At 49.2% G+C, this 21,918-nt stretch overlaps 1 long non-coding RNA gene across 3 annotated transcripts in view; it reads right to left on the reverse strand.

Moving 5' to 3' along the window:
* The window catches only part of LOC109447291 (uncharacterized), a 37,426-nt gene that overhangs the window by 5,084 nt on the left and 10,424 nt on the right, over window positions 1-21,918 (reverse strand). The window contains exon 3 of one of the 3 annotated variants that reach the window (XR_012491530.1): window positions 2,410-2,944. The exons of 1 other annotated variant lie outside the window; for it this stretch is intronic. This is a non-coding gene — a long non-coding RNA (uncharacterized LOC109447291). Of the gene's footprint in view, window positions 1-2,409; window positions 3,708-21,918 lie in introns of those variants that run through there. One more of the 3 variants, XR_012491521.1, reaches the window with a different exon arrangement.

Below are 21,918 nucleotides of genomic sequence, written 5' to 3' on the forward strand. Positions count from 1 at the left end.
CAGTTTATTTCTGACACGTGGTAATCACTTTATGTGAAGAAAGCTCAGCATGAAGAGATGCTTTTGCTTTTTCCAGAGCTAAGGAGTGAGCCGAGAAGCGCCCACAGGGAGAGGCTGAGAGCCAGCCTGGACCCAGCGCGGCCCAGGCCGCCAGCGGAGCTCGGTTCACATCCTCCCGGAAATACTTACTGCCCAATAACCTGCTAGGACCACTCTGCTTAAACCTGCAAGGAGCAGTGTCCCGTCCTGTCCAGTCCCCCCGCTCCAGCTGTCCCCTACCCCAGAACACATTGTCTCTCCTTGATCCACCCCAACTCCATCACCCCAGTAATCAAAAGAATGTCAAGGCTTTGTAACAGAGATGGAAAAGGATGTAGAAGAATTTGCGATTTGTTCTGTAACCTCCGCTCTCCGGTCACTACTGAGTTAGGAACTACTGACTAGACGCACCCCACAAAGACAGCACTCTGTAGTTACCCCCTCTCCTTCTCCAGTGTGGTTCTAGCACCTTCTCACCCTCCACCCGGGTTCTTAGGGCAAATGACCGCCCTGGACAATAGCGCCACCTTGTGGCCGGCACCCCTCTCCAAGCATTTCCTCGTCTCCCTTTTCCAGGAGCCTAAACAGTCCCTATGGTTCCATGAAGACTGCCTTTAAAGAGCCAGAATGCTTAGAATGGATTCAGGCTGGCTGCAGAGGCGCCCCCACCGAACGTTGAAATGGCCCCGCCCCCCTTTCCTATTGTCTCTGAATGAGCTGAAAGCACAGGGGACAAGAGGCTGTCCTTTCCTGTCATCTACTATTCCACAAGAACAGACCGGTTCTTGTGATTTAAAGCTGAGCCCCAATTGGAAAATGCCCTTGAAGAGATAGAATTTAGGCACCTATTTTAGAGTGAACCAGTTTATTACCTTTTCCCAAGGGTAAGTGGGTTCCCAGAGAGTGGAACAAACAAAGAGGCAGGGTGCCCACCCTGAGGGGCAGGAGCTAACATTGTGGTCACCCTTCAAGGGCAAGGGGCATCCATGTGCTGGGACTAGGAGGTGATGAGGTGGTAGCTCTGGGAGGCAGGATGGGACAGAGTCCTTTGTACATTTCAGGGGTGGGCAGGGAGCCCTCAAAGAACATCGAGTCCCCATTGGGTCCCCAGACCCAGGTGTCCCTGGCAGCTGAGATCCACTTAATTGAGACTCTCTGACAGCCTCACCAGGACCATCTTCTTCCCCTCCTCTCCCCCAGCCCATAAAACTCTCAGCCATCTGTGTGAACACGAGCCCCACGTTTTTATGGGCTGTCTACTGGCTGCTACAGGACAAGTGGGGGACAAAGGCCGATTGCTGCAGCCCTTTCCGTCTCCCAATATTAAACTGTGTAACGTGACTCGTTCTCTGAAACCAAATATTCGCGAGGACACCCAGAAGCTGCCTGGCTACCAAATCTCTTGATCAGGCGGGTCATTTGTGCTGTAAAAATCCCACATGGGAATTTTCTCAGCTTCCGAGGGGTCAGCAGGCAAAGCTCCCTTCCATTATACAGGGAAGCCTGGCCTCTGGTTGACACAGGCAGGCTCGACTTGGGGTTTGCAGACTTAACTTCACTTGAGCCTGGTAGCTGAGAGAAAGAGCCCCTGATACTCTGCACAGCAGGCCGCCTGGGTCTCTGTCTGAGGCTCTGTTTTCCTCCCAGGAAACTGCATGTACCTCATGTGCTTATTACCTAATTGAGGAACTATTTGAGTCAGCATGGTGCTGCTGTTAGGTTCTTCAGCTCCGGATAAGCTCTGTGCTGAGGAGCTGGTGGAGAGCAGTACGTTCCATGCTGAACGCACTGGTTTGGTACATTCTGAGAAGCGTCTTCTGGCCCTCTTTTGCTTTCTCTCTCTCACGGAGCATTCCTCTTTTTTCTCCTGTCTCTCTGGGAGTATGGAGTTGATTGGTCTCTGTGGGGGCGGGGGATGGTCACAAACTTAGTTACTATAATCTCCAACCCCTGCCTGGCTGTGTTGGTTTTAGTGTGGTCCCCAGTGAATTACTAGGGCACACCCTTTCTCTGCTTAGGTCTCTGCCTGATCCCCTTGGCTTGACCATCTGGAAAATGAGGGATTTGCTGAGAGAAGGGGAAGTTTTCAGAAGGAAAATCAGATGCCCTAGCGCCTCTTTCTCTCCCAACCCTGCAGGCTTCTGAGAAGCCCCATATTCACGACCAAGCCTCGCTCAGACGGCCCCCTGTCTCCTAGGGAAAGCTGTCCTTAACCAAGTGAGCAGCCCAGGCACGCCTGCACCTATAGCTTTGCTGTCCCAGATGCAATTTTAAATAGACCAACATTTCAATGTGTATTTATTCCTGTTGCATTTACAAAAAAAAGACCTTCTGGTAATATGCCAGAATGAGATATATAATGATGTTGTTTAGCAGCCACTGTGTCATTCGGTGTTGTTGACAGTAAAATAAATTAACATAATACACATAATTTGCTCAAAAACAGCTAAGGAAAAGCAGATGGTTAGCACATTTCAGCAGGACCTGTTGGTCCAAGTTTGCACGGATGTTTAGACGGTGTGCTGCATGCAACAGATGCTCGCCTGGGTCCCCACGTGCCAGGCACAGGTGACTCACTGCAGCCTGGGGGAGGGCTGGGCCTGCCTGGGGGGGAGAGCATCCGGTCCAGGGCCCTTCCCTGGAAGAGGGGGAGCACAGCAGCCACACACTCAGGGCAGGAGCCACAGCTGCTGCCTTCCCCCAGCGCAGAGCCTGGCTGTCCTAGCACCCAGGGCATTAGCATGCACAGCGTGTCAGGCCCGGTGGCTGTCCTTTGTGTGCCTGGAACAAGCCCGCTTTCTTCTGGGGAGGAAGGATGGTGCTCCAGCTTCTGCCCACGAGCTCCCCAGTGGATTCGAGGGCCATGGGCCTTGGCTGGACACTCAGAGTGGGTGCCCCATAGCCCCTAAAAGAGAAGAAAAGGTTATTTTTGCAGAAGGAGGAGGCCCTGGCTCCCCAGTGTCTGGGAAGCAGGGTGAGAACAGGGGTCTCTCTTCCCCCCAGGTTAAAGAGCCTGGGGCTGCAGGTCACTGCCATCTCAGGTCCTAGTGACCGGGACCTGCTTTCTCCTCCAGCTCCTATTTGTAGCTGGGGATGCCAGGCCTTGTCACGGAACAGGGGACACTCGCCAGCATTCATATGGGCCCATGAAGCTCCTGGAAGTTCCTATACTTGGGCACCTATATGCAAAAGCTTGGTGTTGATATTGGAGACTTCAGAGATGGCTCAGAAGTTTCTGGTAGTAGAGAATTTAGAATCAGAGACCCAGCTGTATAGAAATAACCAGGAAGATAGATACCTGCTGTAGGACAGCTCGCATGCCTACTGTGCCCTAGCTTCTCTGTGGAACCCTGCACTGTGAACCTATCTGAGTCCATTTCCTCGCTTTCTAAGTGGAATTGTTTTAAAGACTGGGTAGAATGACTCTTACAGGATGCTTAGCACATGGCTGGCCTTTGCCACTAAATGGCAGCTGTTATTAATCTTGACAGCAACATCCATGACAGTTCATTTCTCCTGGGTCCAGAGAACAATTAGGATCCCCTCCAAGTGTTGACAGACCCCTCAAACAGAGCATGCCCAAGACTTATCTGTCCTCAGCTTTGCTCCTCAGCAGCTCCTGACTGATCTCCTGCACCTGCCCCACCTGTTCTGTCAGGCCAGGTTCTCTGGGAAGCAAAGGCAAGACAGAGTTAGAAGGCTCACAAGAGGAAACTGATGAAGGAGCAGGAAAAGGCAGGGAGAGCCTTCAGACCAGGATGCAGGTCTGACACCTGGGAAAGGAGAGAGGAAGGAAGATGGGGGTAGCAAGGGCCTAGGCAGCAGTACAGCTCTGCAAAGCCTGTGCCAGCCCAGCGGGGAGCTCCGCGTACCCCTGTAGTGTCAGTAATGGGGCAGAGCGTAGCCTCAGGTCGAATGCTGGGTGGATCTTTATGACATTGCAGCTGGAAGTGATCAGCTGACTAGTCTCCTCCCTGCAGGGTCTCTCCTGAAGGGATGGTGGGGTACTGCACCCCCATGGCGCCATGCTCACCAGTGGGTTCCCTTGCACTTGGAGTAGTAGACCCTGGCTCTGCAAGCTCCTGCCTACCTTGACACACTCGTCTCTCCCCACCCCCATTGTGCTCCAATCCCTGGATCAAGCTTTTCTCAATGTTATGGCTGTCAGGGCTGCCTAGAACACTGACCTCCTCATCGTCCCATGATGGATTCTTTTAACAATTCAGATCTCAGTTCACGTGCCAGCAAGCCTTCCCTGGAACTTCCACTTTAAAGCAGCCTCCAGCCCACCCCAACCATCACCGTCTTTCAGAGCATCCTCACTTTTGCATAGCTTCATCAATGTCTGCATTTTGTTTTCAGTGTCACTTGTTGAGACCAGGGATCTTTTCAGTGTCACTTGTTGAGACCAGGGATCTTCTCTGACTTACTACTATATTTCTAGAAGAGTCCTTGGCACATGGTAGGCACACGATAGGTACACAACGCAGGCATGAATGCAAGACGTGGAAGGGCTGGGAGCATTAGAATTTAGTAGCTGAGTGTTCTGGACAGGGTTATGTCCATTTTTCAGAAGAAAAACAATTATTTTCCAGAACAAAAAGAATGCTGAGTATGTGTAGGTCTCAGCTCTGCTCTCCTGGGCACCTTAGAAAAGTCTAATAGGAAAAAGTAATAGGGAAAGTGCTCAGAAAAGCCAAGGACACCACACACATTCCTTATCTAAACCTCTTAGGGCTTTTAGCATAACAGCCACGGTGGTGGTGCTAACATGCTAATGAAGGGTGGATCAGAACCTCTTCCCAACATCTCCTCTCTCTGAGTAGTTTCAAAAAATATTATATCATAAAAGGCCTGCTTTCATTGTCTAGTGCAGGAGAGTAGCTCAACTGTTGGCAATTTAGTTGGTTCTAGAACATTCCAGTGACTTGCTCTGTGGCCTTGGGTACTTTTCTAGCTAATTCTTAGGTTATTTTGTGGGAGCAGAGGGAGGGCATATCTATACAAAATTCTTGCTGCTGAGATTTATAAACAAGTTTCCAACTGATGTTTATATAGCAAAAACAAACAAAATGCCAGCCCCGCAACCACACCCAACGACAACCTTAAAAACCCTAAAATTTCCAGTTATCCCAAATCCTCTCCACTAGCAGAACACAGCCCTCTCAGTACTGTATGTACTGTGCTAGCAAATCACCCCCACAACTATTACAAAAATCTCCATGGGGGCCATGGCAGCTGTTGCACAGATGTTCTACATAGCAGCCGAGCATTGTTTAGTATCAATAAACACTATCTCTGAGACAGAAAACGTGAGCATGGAGCTAGGAACAGTGATAACAAGAGCCATGCAGATCATTTGCAAGGAAATGGAATAAGACTCAGGGCGGCCAGCGGCCCCTCCCTCGCACATGGAATGCCCCGTTTCAGAGCACCCTGTGATTTACGTGTTGAGTGTTGGCAGGCCCCAGGCTCGGATCTCTGTGCCAAATGGCCAGTTTGCTCCTACAGATGGATGCCTGGAGTTTGTGCTAAGCCTGAACACCCCAATTTGTGGCTCTCAAACCCTGGGTCCACCCTTTTGTGTTTCTCTGGTAATTGTCACCAAAGATTTAACTCTGCATGTGCAGATTTCTGAAGCCACTGTGCTCAGTTCTGGGCAGTATGGACTAGTTACAGCCAGTTTAAAAGAAATAACTCCCAACTAGATACCATCCCTCCAGGACACCCAGCTAGTATCTCCCGCTCTCATTCTGCCAGGACATCCCTCTAGAGGTGACAAATGGCTATATTGAAACTCAGAGCTCACCAGAGGCTCCTGCATGGAAGATGATGGAGCACTTCACTTGCCCACCAGCAGGAGTTGATGAAGCCAGTGCCACATGTCAGAATGCCATTGGACTTGAGCCTGGAAGGGAGGTGGGTTAGCCTAACCCTCATTTTGCGTATGTGCCAACCGGAGCCAAAGTAGTGACATGACTGTTCAAGGAACATGACCAGGTGGATGCAGCCAGAACTGGACCCCAGGCCAAGTTGATATTTGATACAATATCTACTTCCATTTAGTCCTTCTTTGGTTGTGCCTCATCTGTTAATTGTAAATCATTGTAGGGTGATTAATACATTCTCAATTAAAGGAAAATTCTTCAATCGATATCTGACATTTAAAAACTAGTCAAGAACACAAAGCAGTACGTCAGCCCTGAGGCCCTGAGTTAAAATGTGCCTGACCCTGTGATACTGGGAAGGACATGGGAAGAGGATGTGAGGTTATAGACCAGACAAACTCCAGGGACATTTGTCCGTAGAACATAGGAGTCTAGAGGCTTCCATATGGCTCTAAAAGGGGCTAAGATTCCAGAAAGTCTTACTTGGATCCATTCCAGTCCACTCTGGGGTAAGTCAAGTTGCTGTGTGAGTTAGATTGTTGTGTGCTGCTCTGAATGGGGTGGGGTGGGGCCATGGTACACACCTCCCAAGGACTGCCTGCACCAGGGGTGACCCGAGTCAGGGACGGCCTACTCAGGCCACCTGGAAAAGGCTTCCATGAGTCTATTCTGGTCCAGACCTGGGTGACAGTACATGTTCCCTGACCTGTCACACTGTCGCTTGTCTGCTTCAGCCTCTACTACCACTCAAAGAACTATTTCTAGGCCTAGGCAGATGTCATAAACCCACCCTGCTCCACTCTGGGTGGAAGCCCCCTTTCTGAGTCAACATTTCACTTGCATTGAGCCTCCTTTCAGCAACCATTCCAGGTCGACCCCAAAGAGGTCAGGCCTGATGACCTCACCTGCTAGCAGGATGAGGAGACCCCCAGCCTATGGTCACCAGGGACCCATAAATCCTGTCTCTGTCAAGGTCCCACAAACAACGGCATCTTGTTCATTTTGATGTTTGTTCAATACTCGTCGACGTGCTAACTCTTTGCCTGTCTTCTAAGGGGACCTTCCCCTCTTAGGACTCTACAGCTGAACATTTGCTGAAATGTTAATGAGGAACTTCCAGGAAAAGAAAGAATTTCGGACGTTTTTGACGAATGAGATTCTGCAAACTTCCCCAATAAATTTACTCTCCCTATTTCAAAGGAAAATTGTTTTCCAAAGTGGCCTGTAGTGACTGTGGGTGTCAGTGGCTGGTCCTGCACAGACCCTTCAAATCCTCGCCACGGTTCCCATGCTCTTGGGAGCCACCTTTAATGAACAGGGACAGAGCAATGCCCCAGCTAATCAGAGCCTGCAGAGCAGCTGGCGAGAGGGGAGACAGTGTGGACACCGGCATGAGTACAGCTTTCTGTCTTCTCTTTGATGACAACCCCAACACCACGATGGCTGAGACTAAAACTCATGGGAGGCAGGTCTGGGAACATCTGTCATCATTAGACCAACATTTGTTAAGCTCTGGCCACTTACCAGGCTCTGTGCTCGGTGCTGGGACCACAGAACTGGGAAGAAAGTTGCCACCTCCGCCCTTGGCACATGCAAGAGGGAAACTGTGCTTGGTCCATCAGAAAATGCCCTGGTACAGGGGCATGGTGTGCTTTATGAAGAGCACATTGGGCACAGAGAGCAAGTCGAGTCTCGGCGAGGGTGGCAGAGGCTTGTGGGTGAACCTCTCACAACGCTTCCTCCTCTAGGAGGACCATTCACGTAAGTGCTGGGCAGAGGTGCTGGCCTGGACTCCTGTCACGCCGATGTTTGATCAGATGACCATGTGTGTGCCTGGCTGTTTCTCTGGCACTCATTTAAATATTTGCAGGCCAGATAGGGCCCGGAGAAGGCAGAAGCAGCAGCCAGAGCCCTGCTCCCTTGTTCCGGCCAGGTGTGCTAAGGCAGGGGGTTGATTCCCTGGTTCAGCATCTGACCTTCCTCCTGAGTTTCTCCTGTTGGTTGTGCATAAGGGTACACCAGGCACACCTCTTCCACAAGGGAGGCATGCATTGAGGGTGCCAGATTTTCAGGTGTCTTGGATTAAATGGGGCTGAATTATCAGTGAGGCCTGGAGCTGAAGCTGGGCCTTAGGGGAGATCTGGGTTTGGCGCCGGGCAAGGACTAGCTCAGGCCAGAGTCTTCCTCTCCTGGCTCTTGCTTACTACTCTTGGAAGACAAGTGGGCACTGGAGCCACCCACCTGGACCCAGGCTGCGCCTCAGGCCAGGAGCTGCAGGCTCAGCCAGGACACCAGGCGGCTCCCCACGTGGGTCCCGAAAGTAGCACACACATTTCCCCAAGCCTTGTAGATTAATAAATGCCGTTTAAAAATAATTAGAAGTGATTGATAATTAATTTCAGAAATAGCCCTTGCCAAACAACTCATTAAATGTAATCTCCCCGGGTGTCAGTTCTACTCATTGTCACACTTTCTGGTCCCATGAAAAACAATGCTGAGTTTAGCTAAAGTTTCCAGTCAGAATCTTTGCCATTTTTGTCTGCTTCCCTGATTCCCAGGCCACCTGATGTCCCAGCAGAGTCCGTCCTGGTTCTCTGCAGGCTTGGACTGCAGGGGGGCAGTCTTGCAGGGCGCTGAGTGGGGACCACCTTGGGTTTTCCTTTCAGATGACCACATGCAAAGCTGAGACAGTCTCATTTCTATACTCGTGTCCCCTGCTGACCTTTGCTCCCAATTGTAGGGCCAAGTGCTAATGTGGAACAAAATCAAGCAACCAGGATGTCCTCCCTATGCCCCAGCATCAGTCTATGTATCAAGTTGCCGATGAGGTTGCCCAGGGTTTGGGACCTGGGCCCCTGTCCTCCGGGTTTACGGTGGGACAGTGAGTTCTCTGAGGTGATTACACCACCGAGTGACTAGTGAATTAGGGAAAGAGACTTAGGAAAGGTGGGCCACATGTGCAAGGCAGGTATACAGGGGCCAGAAAGGGGTGGCTTGGTGAACTGCATTTTCTTCCTCCTCTCTCCATGTTGGCCCATGGTTAACTCTGCATATGCCAGATGGGTGTCCTCCTGGGAGAAAAGCCATGACTAGCTAGACACTGGAGACCCAAAGAATGGTGAGCAGGCCCTTGCACTTTGGTGACTCAGAGTCTAGTTGAAGAATTGGGACGTGTACATGTGGGAAGAATAAAACAACAACACTCTCTATTGACAGTGGAATGTGATGTCAAACGAGAGGCTTGGACAATGATTCCTTGTAAAAGTCTAAGAGATGGAGAAACCTTTTTCTTTGTGATCGTAGGAATTCTTCTCTGAGGAAAAGAGAGTTGAACTCTGTCCTGAAAACATGAAAGAATTTGGAAGAAGGTATGTGGGTGGGGGAGGACAATAGGCGTAACCCCCCCACCCCCCGGCAGGACAACACAGGGCACCTTGGACAGTGGGCTCACCCTCCAGGTGGGATGTAAGGTACCACGTGCACATCAGGCTGGAGAGGTGGGTCAGGGCCAAACTGTGCAGGGCCTTGGATACTAGACTTTAATCTGACAGGAAATTTGTTTCGAAACAAGTGATGAGATCAGAGTATGAATGAAGGACTCTGATAATGGAAGGTATCGTAGGGGAGCTTTTACCAGCCACATATGTGGTGCTTCAGGAAACTCTGGCTATGGGGTACAGGATGGATTGTTGGGGTGCAGAAAAGTCTCCTCAATCTGTAACTCTGAGCTACCAAAGGATACACTGCACCCCAAACTACTGTTACGTATAGGCTGCAAGTGACAGAAAAGCCCAAAATAACAGTGACTTAAGAACAATTATTTTCTCTCACATTCTAGAAATTCAGGGGTAGACAGGTCAGGGATTGGATGGTTTTCCATGGTGTCAGGGATCTAGATTGCTTCTAGCTTATTGATCTGCGGTACATGCCTTTCATTCCCAATAACTTCTCCTGGTCCAAGAAAACTACTGCAACCCCAGTCTTCACATGTTATTCCTGGCAAAAGGAAGAAAGAAGAGATGAAGAAGACGCGTATGAAAGACTAAAGATGGCCATCTATTCCTTGAGAATTCTCCCACTGAGAAGTGGGGATTATGTCCTCTCCCCTTGAGTGAACTACTTTGTTCATCAGAAAATGGCAGGAATGGTGTTCTGCTAGTTTTCAACCCAAGTCATAAGAAAATGTCAGCTTTCACAGTTTCTAGGAACACTCTTCCTGGAAGCTTTGCCCTGCCATGTGATACACCTGACCATTCTGACTGCCTGCTGGAGAAGCCATGTGTAGGGACTCTGATTGATAGTCTCTCTTTAGCTCAGCCTTCTAGCCATCTCCACGAAAGTGCCAGCCCTGTGAACAAAACCACCGTGGCCCCCATGGGCCAGCCCCCCCACCAGATGAGTATCACCAACTGGTCCACTGGAGGAAAAATACATATCACCCAGTGGGCTCTACCCAAGTTTCATATCCACAAAATTGTGAAAAATGGTGGTTGTTTTAAACCACTAAGCTTGAGGTAATTTGTTAGGCAACAATAGATAATAAGAACAAAATCTGGTACCTAGAAGTGGGTTGCTGCCATAACAAAATCCAACACATGGCTTTCGCTTTGGGACAAGGCTGGGAGGACTTTGAGAAGATTAATAAAAGCTGGAAGGACCTCAAGGAGACTTGATGAGAGCTTGGAGGACAGTGAGGAAAATGTTATTGAAGCCTGGACAGAAAGTTTGGCAGTATTGTCGCCTGTGGTAACATGGAAAACAGAAAGGGTACCCAATAAAGTCTTGGGTCTGGCTGAGGAGACACCAGGCAGAAGACAGAAAGTACCACTGGCTTCTTCCAGCTGCCTGTGATGAGCTAGGAGAAAAGAAAGATGGACAAAGAAAGGAGCTATTGAGGTCCAGAGCAGAGCTCAGGGGAAATATAAAGAGGCCAGGACTTTCTGGGTATTGAAATGAAACTGCTGCTCATTTCCATTGTCTCTTAGCAAAAGTGTCTCATGATGAGACATTGTTTTTGATCTTTAGCACCAAGATCCAATCCAGGGCATTTTGTACAGCATGGCCTCAAGGTGACCATCACAAGGTTGAAGCTGTAAGACTTCTTTCAAGACCTTAGAAAGATTTAAGGATATACCTAGTAGGGCTTCTAAGGTTCTTAAAGTCATGCCTTGTAGGATTTCTCAGTTAGGTAACAGGGCTTAAAAAAATGTACGGGTGTTGCCCATAACAGCTCCTGACTAAGAGTTCCTGGAGCCCTTCTGGGATCTACTCAGGACTTGGCTCTACTCAGAGACGAGATGGAGACCTGTGCCTCGCCAGATTTCCAAACTGCTATGGACCAATCACTGATCTAGGCTTCCTTTCCTCTCCCCTTTTGAATGGAGGGTGTTCAATGGAGTTTTCCTATCCCAATATCACCATTGTCTGCTGAATGGTGAATGTGGGGGCCACAGCATTCTTTCTCTAGTTCACAGGTCTTCAGAACAAGAAGAAGCGGACTTGAGGAGCTGCTCCTGAAGAAACACCCAGACGGACCTGGCCCTGCTTTAGGAAGTGAGATGCTGGGCTTTGAGCCTGAGTCTGAGGTGTCGTGGGAAGAGACTTTTTGGGATCCTGGAATTTTGTATGTGGAATAAATATAAGAAATTAATGCCAGAGGGTGGTCAGTGGTGGATTAGATATATAGCAACAAGTTCTTTGACAACTCACCCACCATACTTTGGGTTTGGATCACAAACTAGCTGGATGTGAGGGCTTTTCATTTGAGGCAACTCTATCATCTAGTTTAAATGCAAATGAAAATGAGGTACGTTAATCCTTGGGGTCTACTACAGATAATAGGTTAGCACTTGAGTTCTGGAAAACACGAGCTGAACTCCGAGGGATGATAAGATGACAACATTGTATGGGGGCTGGGGCAGGGGAGTTGAGAGAGATTAAGAGATAGAGAGACTGAGAAATTGAGAGCAAGTTTGCGAGAGTCTGGTCACAGAGTGGCGAGACTCTCAGTCTGCATGCAAGCTCCCAGCTTTCCACCGGGGCTGTGGAGGGTGCTCCTCAGTGGGGAAGGTGACACACTCTAAAGGACTCTGCTCTGACCCTCATGGAAGGCCACATGTGGAAGGGCAGAGGCAGCAGTTTAAGAACCTCTGGTGGGCAGCCGGGAGCTGAGGAGCCTGTGGTGAAATGGCACCTGGGACAGGCAGTGGGAAACATCTTATTAGGTTGGTGCAAAAGGAATTGCGGTTTTGGCAATTGTTTTAAACCTTTTAAACCGCAATTGCTTTTGTACCAACGTAATAGAAACAGTGAGTTTTCCAGTTCTCCGTGGGAGAACCCCTGAACTCTTTCCCATGGGAGGTCACATGTCCATGGGAGGGAGAAGCACAATGTGAGCCCAGGGATGAGGGGGCCCTCCCACAAGCCCCCATGGGAATAGCTTCCTTCCCTGTGCACACTCCCCTTACATTTTCCTGTAGCTCTGTGACTACATCCAGTTTTATCCACTCAGCAGTTCTTCTGAAGGCATGTTTACCCCCATCTCCCAAGAAACAGTTTAGAAATGATGATTATGCCAAGACTTTAAGGACAGGATTCATGTGAATTCCACTGTGGAGCAGGAGGAACCGTATCCATGCAGGAGAGAGTCCCAAATGCTTCCTTTATTCCCCTCCCAGAAATCCCTTTTCTCGGCTCTAAAGCTGCCTGAAGATTTGTACTTGTTTTTTAAGGTCTTCCTTTAAGTAACTGAACCAAATGGATTTTATTGCACACAATAATAATGGCCTTGAGTTAAACAATAAAAAAAAAGTTTGACTAATCTTCTGCAGTTTAGTTATTATAAAGAAAGTAAAGTGAAGCATACCAATTTAAGAGCCTAGGACTAAGGTTCCTTTGGGAACAGAAGCGGGAGCTGTCAAACACCCAGCTGCCAGTCAGAGCTGTGCTTTCCACTGTCTGAAACATGACAGCTGAGAACAGAGGCCACAGAGCCATGCTCAGAGAGGGGTGAGGAGGCGTTGGGCTGCTCTTGGTCGTGGGAAGGTCGGGGGTACGTAAGAATTGGCTTGGGAGTCCGGTCTTTATTTCCTCGTCATCATTTTTTCCTAAATGAGCAGTGCCCTGCTATAGAAATGTCAAGCATTTTCCAAATGACGTTCCAGGTAGATTCAGTCAACTCAGATTTCTGAGAAAGCACTTAAAACCAAACTTCAGGAGCACATGTCAGCATTTTGGAGCCTCCTGACATTATTAAAGGTGCAGGTGGTAGCTGGCACTGATGAGTGGACACGGCAGAAGCTGGCATTGGCCAGGAAGCAGCATTTGGCTCATCAGCCCCTACAACTACCACCAAGGTGATGAAGGAAGCCGGGAAAGATGGGCCCTAGATGGGAAAACGTGTATTTCCACTCCATGTTAGGTATGCGCTCCCATTATAAGAGGGAATCAATGATCCCAGGCTGTTGTTCAGGACCCCCGGTGACAGGACCCCGACACCTTCCGTGGGCTGGGCCAGAGAGCTCATCTTTGAATGCAAGATCTTGCCAACCTTCTGAAAGGTGCCCAAGGATCCCAGCCTGGCCCACTCTCTCCAGACCCCTGGGTTTCTAGGAGCAAAGCCATATGGGTCAAATGGGGTTAGAGTTGTGCCAGTGCCTTGCCCACTCGGCATCTAGGTACATGGTCCCTGGGCTGCCTCAGTGACACGCCACCGCCACAGCAGCAAATGGCTCCTGCCCAGAGCTAAGGGCTAAAGTGTAGCTCTTGTTTCAGGAAGCAACGTGGCCTCTACCCTAATTGTAGGGGTGGGAGCACAAAGCAGCCACAGCCTTTGCCAAGAAAAAGGCTGCAGTTCGGTCCTCCCAGGTTGATTTCAAAGAAGTCTACAAAAACCCCTCATTTTGCCTAAGTGCTGCCTTCACAGAGTGAAAATGGAGACTTTTATTTGTCTCTGCCTGCTGCTTTCTCTACCCCACCTGCTTCTGAGGTGGTCTAATGGGTAAGTTACTCATGTCCTGCTAATCAGTTCCAGGGCTGGGGACAGGAAAATGAAGGGCGCCAGTTACCGCAAGGGCAGACAGTGCTTTATTACACTCCTCCTCCCAGAGGCCGTGAACTCGGTATTCTCTCTGCTTCCAGTTAGGCCCTGGGCTCCAGCTGAGTGCCTTCTGGGGAGCGCCGATCTCATTTCAGTTGGGGCTCATTTGGTCAAGAGCTCCAAGAATTGCTTTCCTACTCAGGCCTCTTGAATTGGCCATTGGGGTCTGACCTGGCATAGAAGGACAGTGCTACTGCCACCCCCCACCACTCCTGGTGCGCATGGCAGGGCCACCGGACCTTACGTGACTCAGCCGCACTGTATTTTTAAAGGAGTATTTGATTGATTAAAATTAGAAAATTTAAAATCCCAGTCTTCAGCTTTTGAGTTCAGCTTTCAGTAAATCTAGGATTCGTTTTTAACTTGAAATGTTTGATCACATTTTGAGCTGTCATCTTATCCAGCTGGTCCATTTAAAAGCTTGGAAGGCTCTGCGGATCTTCCATAATATTCTTAGCTTTCCCTGCAATTCAGTCCAGGCAATTTTCCTCTCCGTCTCCTTTTTCATCCAAATGCCCCATCACCTTAGGGGAAAATATGACTTGGGAAATGCTCTTCAAATGTGAAGTTTCCTCAAATGTAAATATTGAGACTTGGTTCTCAATATACTCCATTTTGCTACATATGCTTCGACTGGGAGGCATAGGAATTTTTAGAATCCAGCGAGCTGCCTCTTTCACAACAGACTGGAATATTTCAGAACGGGCCCCTCTATTTGTGCCTCTACTTCTATCTGGAGGGCAGGTTCGGAGACGCATCAAGATGGGCCGCTGGCACTGCACAATGTCCCCTCACAAGTTTGGTGGCCCACCTGGAGCACCTCCACCTCTGTCCATCCCTGAGCTGACCTAAGTACCCAGCTCCATCCCGGGCTGCTCCAGGCCTATCCCAGGCCTGGCGGTAAAGTGAGATGACTCACTTACCTGGGCCAGCCCCTCCCACCCCATCCCATCCCGTGCTTCTGAACCTCATCTCCAGCCCCTAACTCCGATCTGTTTAGTGCCTGAATGTCATGACCATGTAGCTAATCTTTTAGGATTGCTCCAATGTCATATTACATATTTTGTAAAGCTGTTTTTGTATTGATGGGTCCTTTAATGAGAAGTGAGTTTTCATGTATGACTTGGAAGAGGAATTCATTCCTGGAAAATTAGGGAACCTTCAAAGTTTCAGCACACAAGCATGGTGTGAACTTCTGCAAAAATAGATTATTCAGAAAGTCTTTGGAGAGTTTTTCATGAGTCCCTTTCCCATGTTGTTTCTGGACTGTAAGTGATGGTCACCAACAACAATCAGGGGACTTGAGTTACCAGTTAAAGGCGTCCTGAGTGGACCCCACTGCATATGGGCCTGAGCCACACTCACAAAACGGGGTCGGCCTTGAGCAGCCTTCACTCGGCTTGTTGAAAACCAGTAGTTATATCACGCTCTGAGTAGGCAATTTAAAAGTTGCCCTTTGGGATCTATATATTTTAATTTTGAAACCTTAATTCATGAGTAAGTTTATTCAATGAGGAACAGGCATGGGGAATTGCACAGAGCAAAAGAAAATGTCCACCAGGCTAATAACACCCACTCTGGACTCTTAACGGCTCTGGTGCTGGGCAACTCATGCCTGCAAATACATATCATTTCACTGCCGGATTTGCGTGTGTGTCAGGGAGTAGGGATTTCTGCTTTCACTCAGGTTGATTTATTTTTCTTTTCCTTGGTAATTATTAAAAAACAAAATAAAACCTCCTGTAAGCCTTTTGGAACTTCTGGAAAAGAAGTCTTCCCTTTGCTGAGGATTGCTGAATCTGAGAAGCGTGGTGAGCAGAGCGGGAAGCCACCTCTCCATGGCCCTGTCTTTCCTGCATTGGGGTGCGCGTGGGCTCCCCAGGATGCTGTGAGAGAGCCAGAGGCCATCCCTGGGTAGTCAGCAAAATAACCCAAACCAGACTGGGTTTATGTTGGCAGGAGGTACAAGAAAACCTTGCTGATGGCATGAAAGGATGGCTACATCATAAAGGGAATGAAATTCTCCTCCTCACCTCTAATTACAAAGAAGAAAAAAAATCACCAAAAAAAGGTCTTAATTTAAGAGTCTATATAACCAAAAGCCACCATCTTAAGCTTTGAAGGCCAAGTACTTTGAGGCCGTTTCCAACTGTATGTCGACTTCAGGGGCATTGAAAACGGTTATGGTGAGGATTCTGTTCCAGACAAGTGTCCTTTGGTCCTGAGGGGGCTCATGCTAAACAGGGTTCCTCTTAAAAACAAAGGACAAACTTGATTTGATCAGGGTAGAAACTGTGTCTTTGGCCTCCCTCTCCAGCTAACTGCCAGTGTGTCCTTGGCTCTGGGTCCATCCCCTCACCAGTGGTCACTGAGGACACCTGGCCACTCTTTGGGGCTCGGTTCCCAATGCCTGCCTGACACTGACAGGCCCAGATGCAGACTCCTCCTCCCCCCCCCCCCCCAGCTCTCTGGGTCTGCTTGGGTCAGGAAAGGGATGAGAAGCCCTTGTAATGTGAGGACAATTGTGGCTTCAAAAGCCTCCACACTCTGGGCTGTTCATGACCTCCTACGGTGTGAAAACGCTCCTTTCAGAATCCCTGTCTCTTGTTTTTCTTTGTTAAGTCAGCTGCACTGTCCTCAGCTGGACCTTGAGGAGGTTAGGTGACAGAGGGAAGGACTTCCATGTGAGCTGAATGTAATGACAGGAGGAGGATTTGGGGGTCACTAAGGGTCCTCCAGCATTGGTACAGGTCTCTTAGGCAAGTAAGAGATCTTTGAATGAATGGTCCCTTAGACATCTCATTTCGATGTCTATGCCATCATCTTGACCGGCGCACCAGTCTTATCTCGTGAAGTCCTGCCTTACTTGTTATCATCGCTACCCATGGTTCCTTTTTCCATGGGATCTTGCATTGTTGGGGGCCTATGTCATATCTTCCTGTGAGACTGTGTCCTGCCCATCTTTACCTCCTCCCCACCCTAACTCCCCAACCTCATAAAGCCTAGCAGTACTCTGCACTCTGAAAGTGAACAAATATGTGTAGAATCATTACTCTTTTTTAATTATTTTACTTATGTATACCTACCTTCTTCTAGGAAGCATTTGAGGTGACTCATAAGATATATAAAATACAGCTGGAAGGAATAAATTATTTTCTGATTCAATGATTTCCGTTCTTTCCAGATCTGAGAACCTGAGTTGACACATACAAGATGCCTTCTACATAAAAATATACACATGGACAGTCCTGAAATATACACATGAAGATGCTGTCTTGAGTACCACACTCCTGAGTCTAAAAAGAAGACCCACCACTTGGTGCTTTACACCTAACTTAGGGGCTGTGGGGGGAAGATCAGGGTCTCCTTCTGGCTTATAGCCCCCAGTGTATTCAGGTGGAAACTCTTAGACCTTCATGCTAAGCTATGGTCTCTGAGTGACCTACTGAAACCCCCGAGAGATTCAGGTTGGTGAGGGTTTGAAATAGTGATTATTGGCAAAGCATTCCTTAGAAATTGTCCCAACAAAATTCCCTTTGTTCTCGGTACTAACATTATAAATAATGTTCACAGGCGTATTTTTATTGGTGTCCACCTCCCTCACGTCTGGGGTCACGAGTGAGCCCAGTACCAGCCAAGGGACACTTACGATGTGTTAGTGCATCTCTGTAGATAGCTGCTTATTAGTCAAATGGATCATAGCCAAATCTGGAGAGTCTTAGAGAAACCTGAAAGGAACCTTCACCGATCATCCAACATCTTAAATCTAAACAAAAAACAAAACAACTGAGGCCCAGAGAGAGTGCTTACAGGCCACTGCTGCACTGCTCTCCTTAAAGAACTTGACCTCTGTTAGTGCTGGTTCTGGCCAAGGGGACCGAGAAGTTAATGGCATGAACAAACTCCTAAAGTCTATACGATTCTCAGCACTTTCTAATGCTCATTGTTTCTCCTCCTTTGACTTGATGTTTGTTTCCCCAATTGCTTTCTTCCAAATGCGCTGATGCTACCTAGTTTTGAGAAACCGCACAGGCTCTCTGGACTTGGCCGGGCCCTCTTGGTGCACAGTCTGCATCTGGCTGTGACCCACCTGTTCTCCCGCCTGTTTCCCGGATGCCCCAGTAAAGGAGGGGCGGAGTCCTTCCCTCAGAGTGGGCGGGAGGCAGGAGCCTGCCAGAAGCTGCACAGCTGGGATCATTCAGTGCAAGCCTGGGGCAGGCAGGCCCAGTCCCAAGTGGAAATCGTTCTCCTTCAAATGCAGGCCAGCTCCATTGGCCCCACCTTCTTCACACAAAATATTCTCCTGGTTTCTTTGGAAAGCAACTTTACACGAGCTCGTCCAAGCTGAAGCAAGGAATTGAAATTTTAGCATAGGCGCATTGGGAAGCAGGAACAAAGATGAAACCGTGCAAGATATTATCCTTTTTGCCCATTCCGACACTGATTATGTGGCCTCCAGCTGGAATGTGGAAAACGCAGCACGCAGCACACACTGAAACAGCTGGAATGTATCAACGGACCCCATATTAACCCATTGGTTCCAGGAGTTGGGATTTCCTGAACCCAAAGCACTAATTTTTGTGCTTTTTTTTTTTTACCTTTCCTTTCTGACTTTTAAGGACGCAAGAGCATGTGTGGGCAAAGAGGCCACATGGGGTAGCAGCAGATTCCTTCTGCATCTGCTTCCTGCAGTAAACTTAAGGAGCTCAGAGAGAAAGGCAAATACAATTCAAATGGCTTGTTTCTTCATTGTTCCTTGTGGGTGTGCTGAGACCTCCCTGTTCCTGTCAAACACTGTACCTTTTCCTCTAGCCTTTGGAAAATAAAACCCTACCTGTCATCAATCCTCATCACCACTCCCTGGACTGATTAGCTAAATGTGGGGATCTTGGGCTGGAGTCATGGAATTTGCACTCTCTCAGTAGGGGCACTATCAGGTCCCAAGAGAGTGAAGTTCCTTCCTTCCAATGGACGCAGCCCAGAAGAGTAACAAGAGTCATGGGTGCATGGGTCAGAGGAGGCCAGAAGATAGCAGGCAAACTTCTTACGTTCTTTCACGATTGGCTTAATGTCGCTCTTGTCCCTTCTTCAGAGAGCTGCACAGAGCTTACCCACAGGAGCCTGCTATCAGAGACACTATAAAAGAAAACTCAATTATAGCAAGATGGAAGAAGGCAAATTCCCACCCTGACCAGTTAATTAGTTTCCACCTCTGCTCATCAGCTGCAGCAACCCTAGTTCATGGGCCACAGTGAGCGTAAGAGAGAGTTCATACTTGAGAGATCCTGGCAGTGCTGAACACAGGTTAGGATCCAGTCAGTGGTAGTTCCTGTTGCCCACTTAGATCTTCTGCATCTTATACTCATGCAGACATTTCCCAACAAAGATCACCACCAGGTACATACATGTCCATGGTCCGTGGTCAAGTGGCTCATCGGTAAATAGCACTGGTATTTTCCAATGAGTTCAGAACTCAGTGGTCGAGTCTTCACATAGCCAGCACACATTGTGCCCTCCTGTACCTGCTGCCCCTTTCCTAGACACCGCACCTCTCGCTGGTGGACCCCTGCCTCAGCCTTCATTTTCAGGAGGCACATCAACTGGATGGAACTGCCCATAAGACCCTCCCTACAGCCCACCACAGCCCGGGGGGAGTAGGGTGAAACACTCAGGATTTGAGAGAAAACAGCAGAAGCCATGGCACTGGCCTCATAGAGTGGAGCGGTGTGTTTCTGTCACAATGCATGGGGCCTTTTCTAAACTGTTACTGGGTCTCGGGGTTTCAGTGGCCATATACGTGAAAGAAGGCAGCCGTCTGGAGACCAGGACTGAGGTGAAAAAGCAGCCCCCCAATCTTTTGGCTGTAAGGGAGTGTCACAAAAGGGGAAGGCTGTTGTGGATCCAGCCTCCATCTACTGCTAGCGTAGCCACGGCAGTTATATTAGTGGTTACAGCTGACAGCCAACTAACCACAGCTGATGGCCACCCAATCACAGTTGATGGCCATTTACTACCCAAGCCAGAACCTTTTCACATGAGGCCGAGAACCTGGAAACTGCACTCCTGACTGTCCCCACAGCTGTAGTGTCTGTACCACCAGCTGGGAGAGGCTGAAGGAAGGACTAGGAGAGAAGGAGGGAGGTACACACTGCTGATGGGCCCAGGCCTCCAGGACGTTCCAAATGCTGTGATGGAAGGGACCCAGGAGACAGCTCCTTGCTGCCCTCCCTTCCAGAAATGCTACCATTTGTGGGAGCTGGGCAGTCTCTTATCCTGTGAAGTACAAATTCCCCCAGGACCATTGCACTCAGAGTTTACAGACCAGTTTGCTCTAGGACAGGAGCCCCTGGGGTGCTGACAAGCAGGAGGGAAGACAGCGAAAGAGGAGACTGCTGCCATATTTCACCTCCTTTAAATCACACCCTGGGCAGCCCAGAGAGCAAATAGTAAAGCAGTCTTTAGAAAACAAAAAGGAAATAAGAAAAGGATGCGAGGCTAGCTACTACTCTTTCCCTTAGACCTGACTTTCATTTGCTTATGAGCACCCTGAAAGACAGCCCAGATTTACTTAAAAGGCCAGGATGATTTATAAAGTGGTACAGAAGCAGGTGGGAAAGCAGCAGCTCAGGCAGGCTTGGAAATGAGATGGAGGCAGCCCTACCACGCAGCTGCGGGAGGCTCTGCTTCCCACCTGCAGGGCTGGGACCCATTTCCATGGGGAGGGGGGCTGGAGATGACGGAGGGGACGCCCAGAAAGGCAGAGGGCCGGTTGCCCTGACATCACCCAAATGGTAATGAAAGAAACAGCACCCCCACACCCCTATTACTGGGCTCAGTGCGCTGCAAGGAAAGCCTGCGGTGCTGCTCCCGGAGTGTTGCGATCCTTAATAGGAAGGAAGGGTAGAGAATATTGAATTTCTGATTAGGCCTGCTGCTCACCAGCCCAACTCTGATTCCTCACGGGCCACGGATCATTTTTTATGACTGGTGAATAAATTATTATTACCTATATAATATCACTTCTGCAAAAGGACCCGGCCTGTGGTGACCCCAGTGCCACTCCTGTCGGGTGGGGGAGGGCTGAGCACAGCAGCCATTCCAGTTCCATGGTGGTTCCAGGGTGGCTTGGCAAAGCCAGACCTGGGCACAGTGTGAGTGCAGACAGCCAGGGCCTCATGTGCCTTCAGGCCTAACCAGTGGGCGGGGCATGGGGAAGGGAGGGGTGAGGGTGAAGTGCTTTCCTGTGTGGTCTGTAATTGGCACTAGGCCCCCTCCAAGCCATCAGGGCTCTATGCATACTCCCCATACCCACTAAGGAGGGTGCAGGCCCCAGCCTCTTCTGGGAGGAGGAAACAGAATTCCTCGTCTGAGTCACTGGTTTCTCCAGCAGAAGCTAGGCGCCCTCCCAGCAGGGGTACAATCAGACTGTAACACTACCTGCAGGTGCAGAGGCAGGACCTCCTCTGAGTTGAACCGGAGTGATAAGGGGCTGCTTTACTGTTTGATAAGCAAATAGGCCGGCACCTTCCTAAATGGGGTTCTATCACAGCATTTTCTTGTCCTGCCGTCCCTCCAGGCACCCTTTCTAGACCCAAGGGCAGCAGAAGCTGCAGGCTGCCTGCTGGGCTGGGTAATGCAGGCTCCATGCTGCAGTCACATTTAATTTTCTTCAGCTGTCACATCTCACAGACCCTCAGCCTTTGGAAGACTCTGCTCCCTGAAGAAGGAGACCTCAACCTTGCTTTCATGGTTCCCCTTCTGTGTGCCAAATAGCTCTAACTCCTGATGTCTTCCATGGGTTGTCAATTAGCCTGTGAAATCAGAGGTTAGACTGCCAGCCCGCAGGGTGACCATTTTCGGGGGTCTTCACTCTCCATTCCTCATTATACAATT

The sequence above is a fragment of the Rhinolophus sinicus genome, linkage group LG02, assembly GCF_036562045.2.
Source record: "Rhinolophus sinicus isolate RSC01 linkage group LG02, ASM3656204v1, whole genome shotgun sequence".
Taxonomy (NCBI): Eukaryota; Metazoa; Chordata; class Mammalia; order Chiroptera; family Rhinolophidae; genus Rhinolophus; species Rhinolophus sinicus.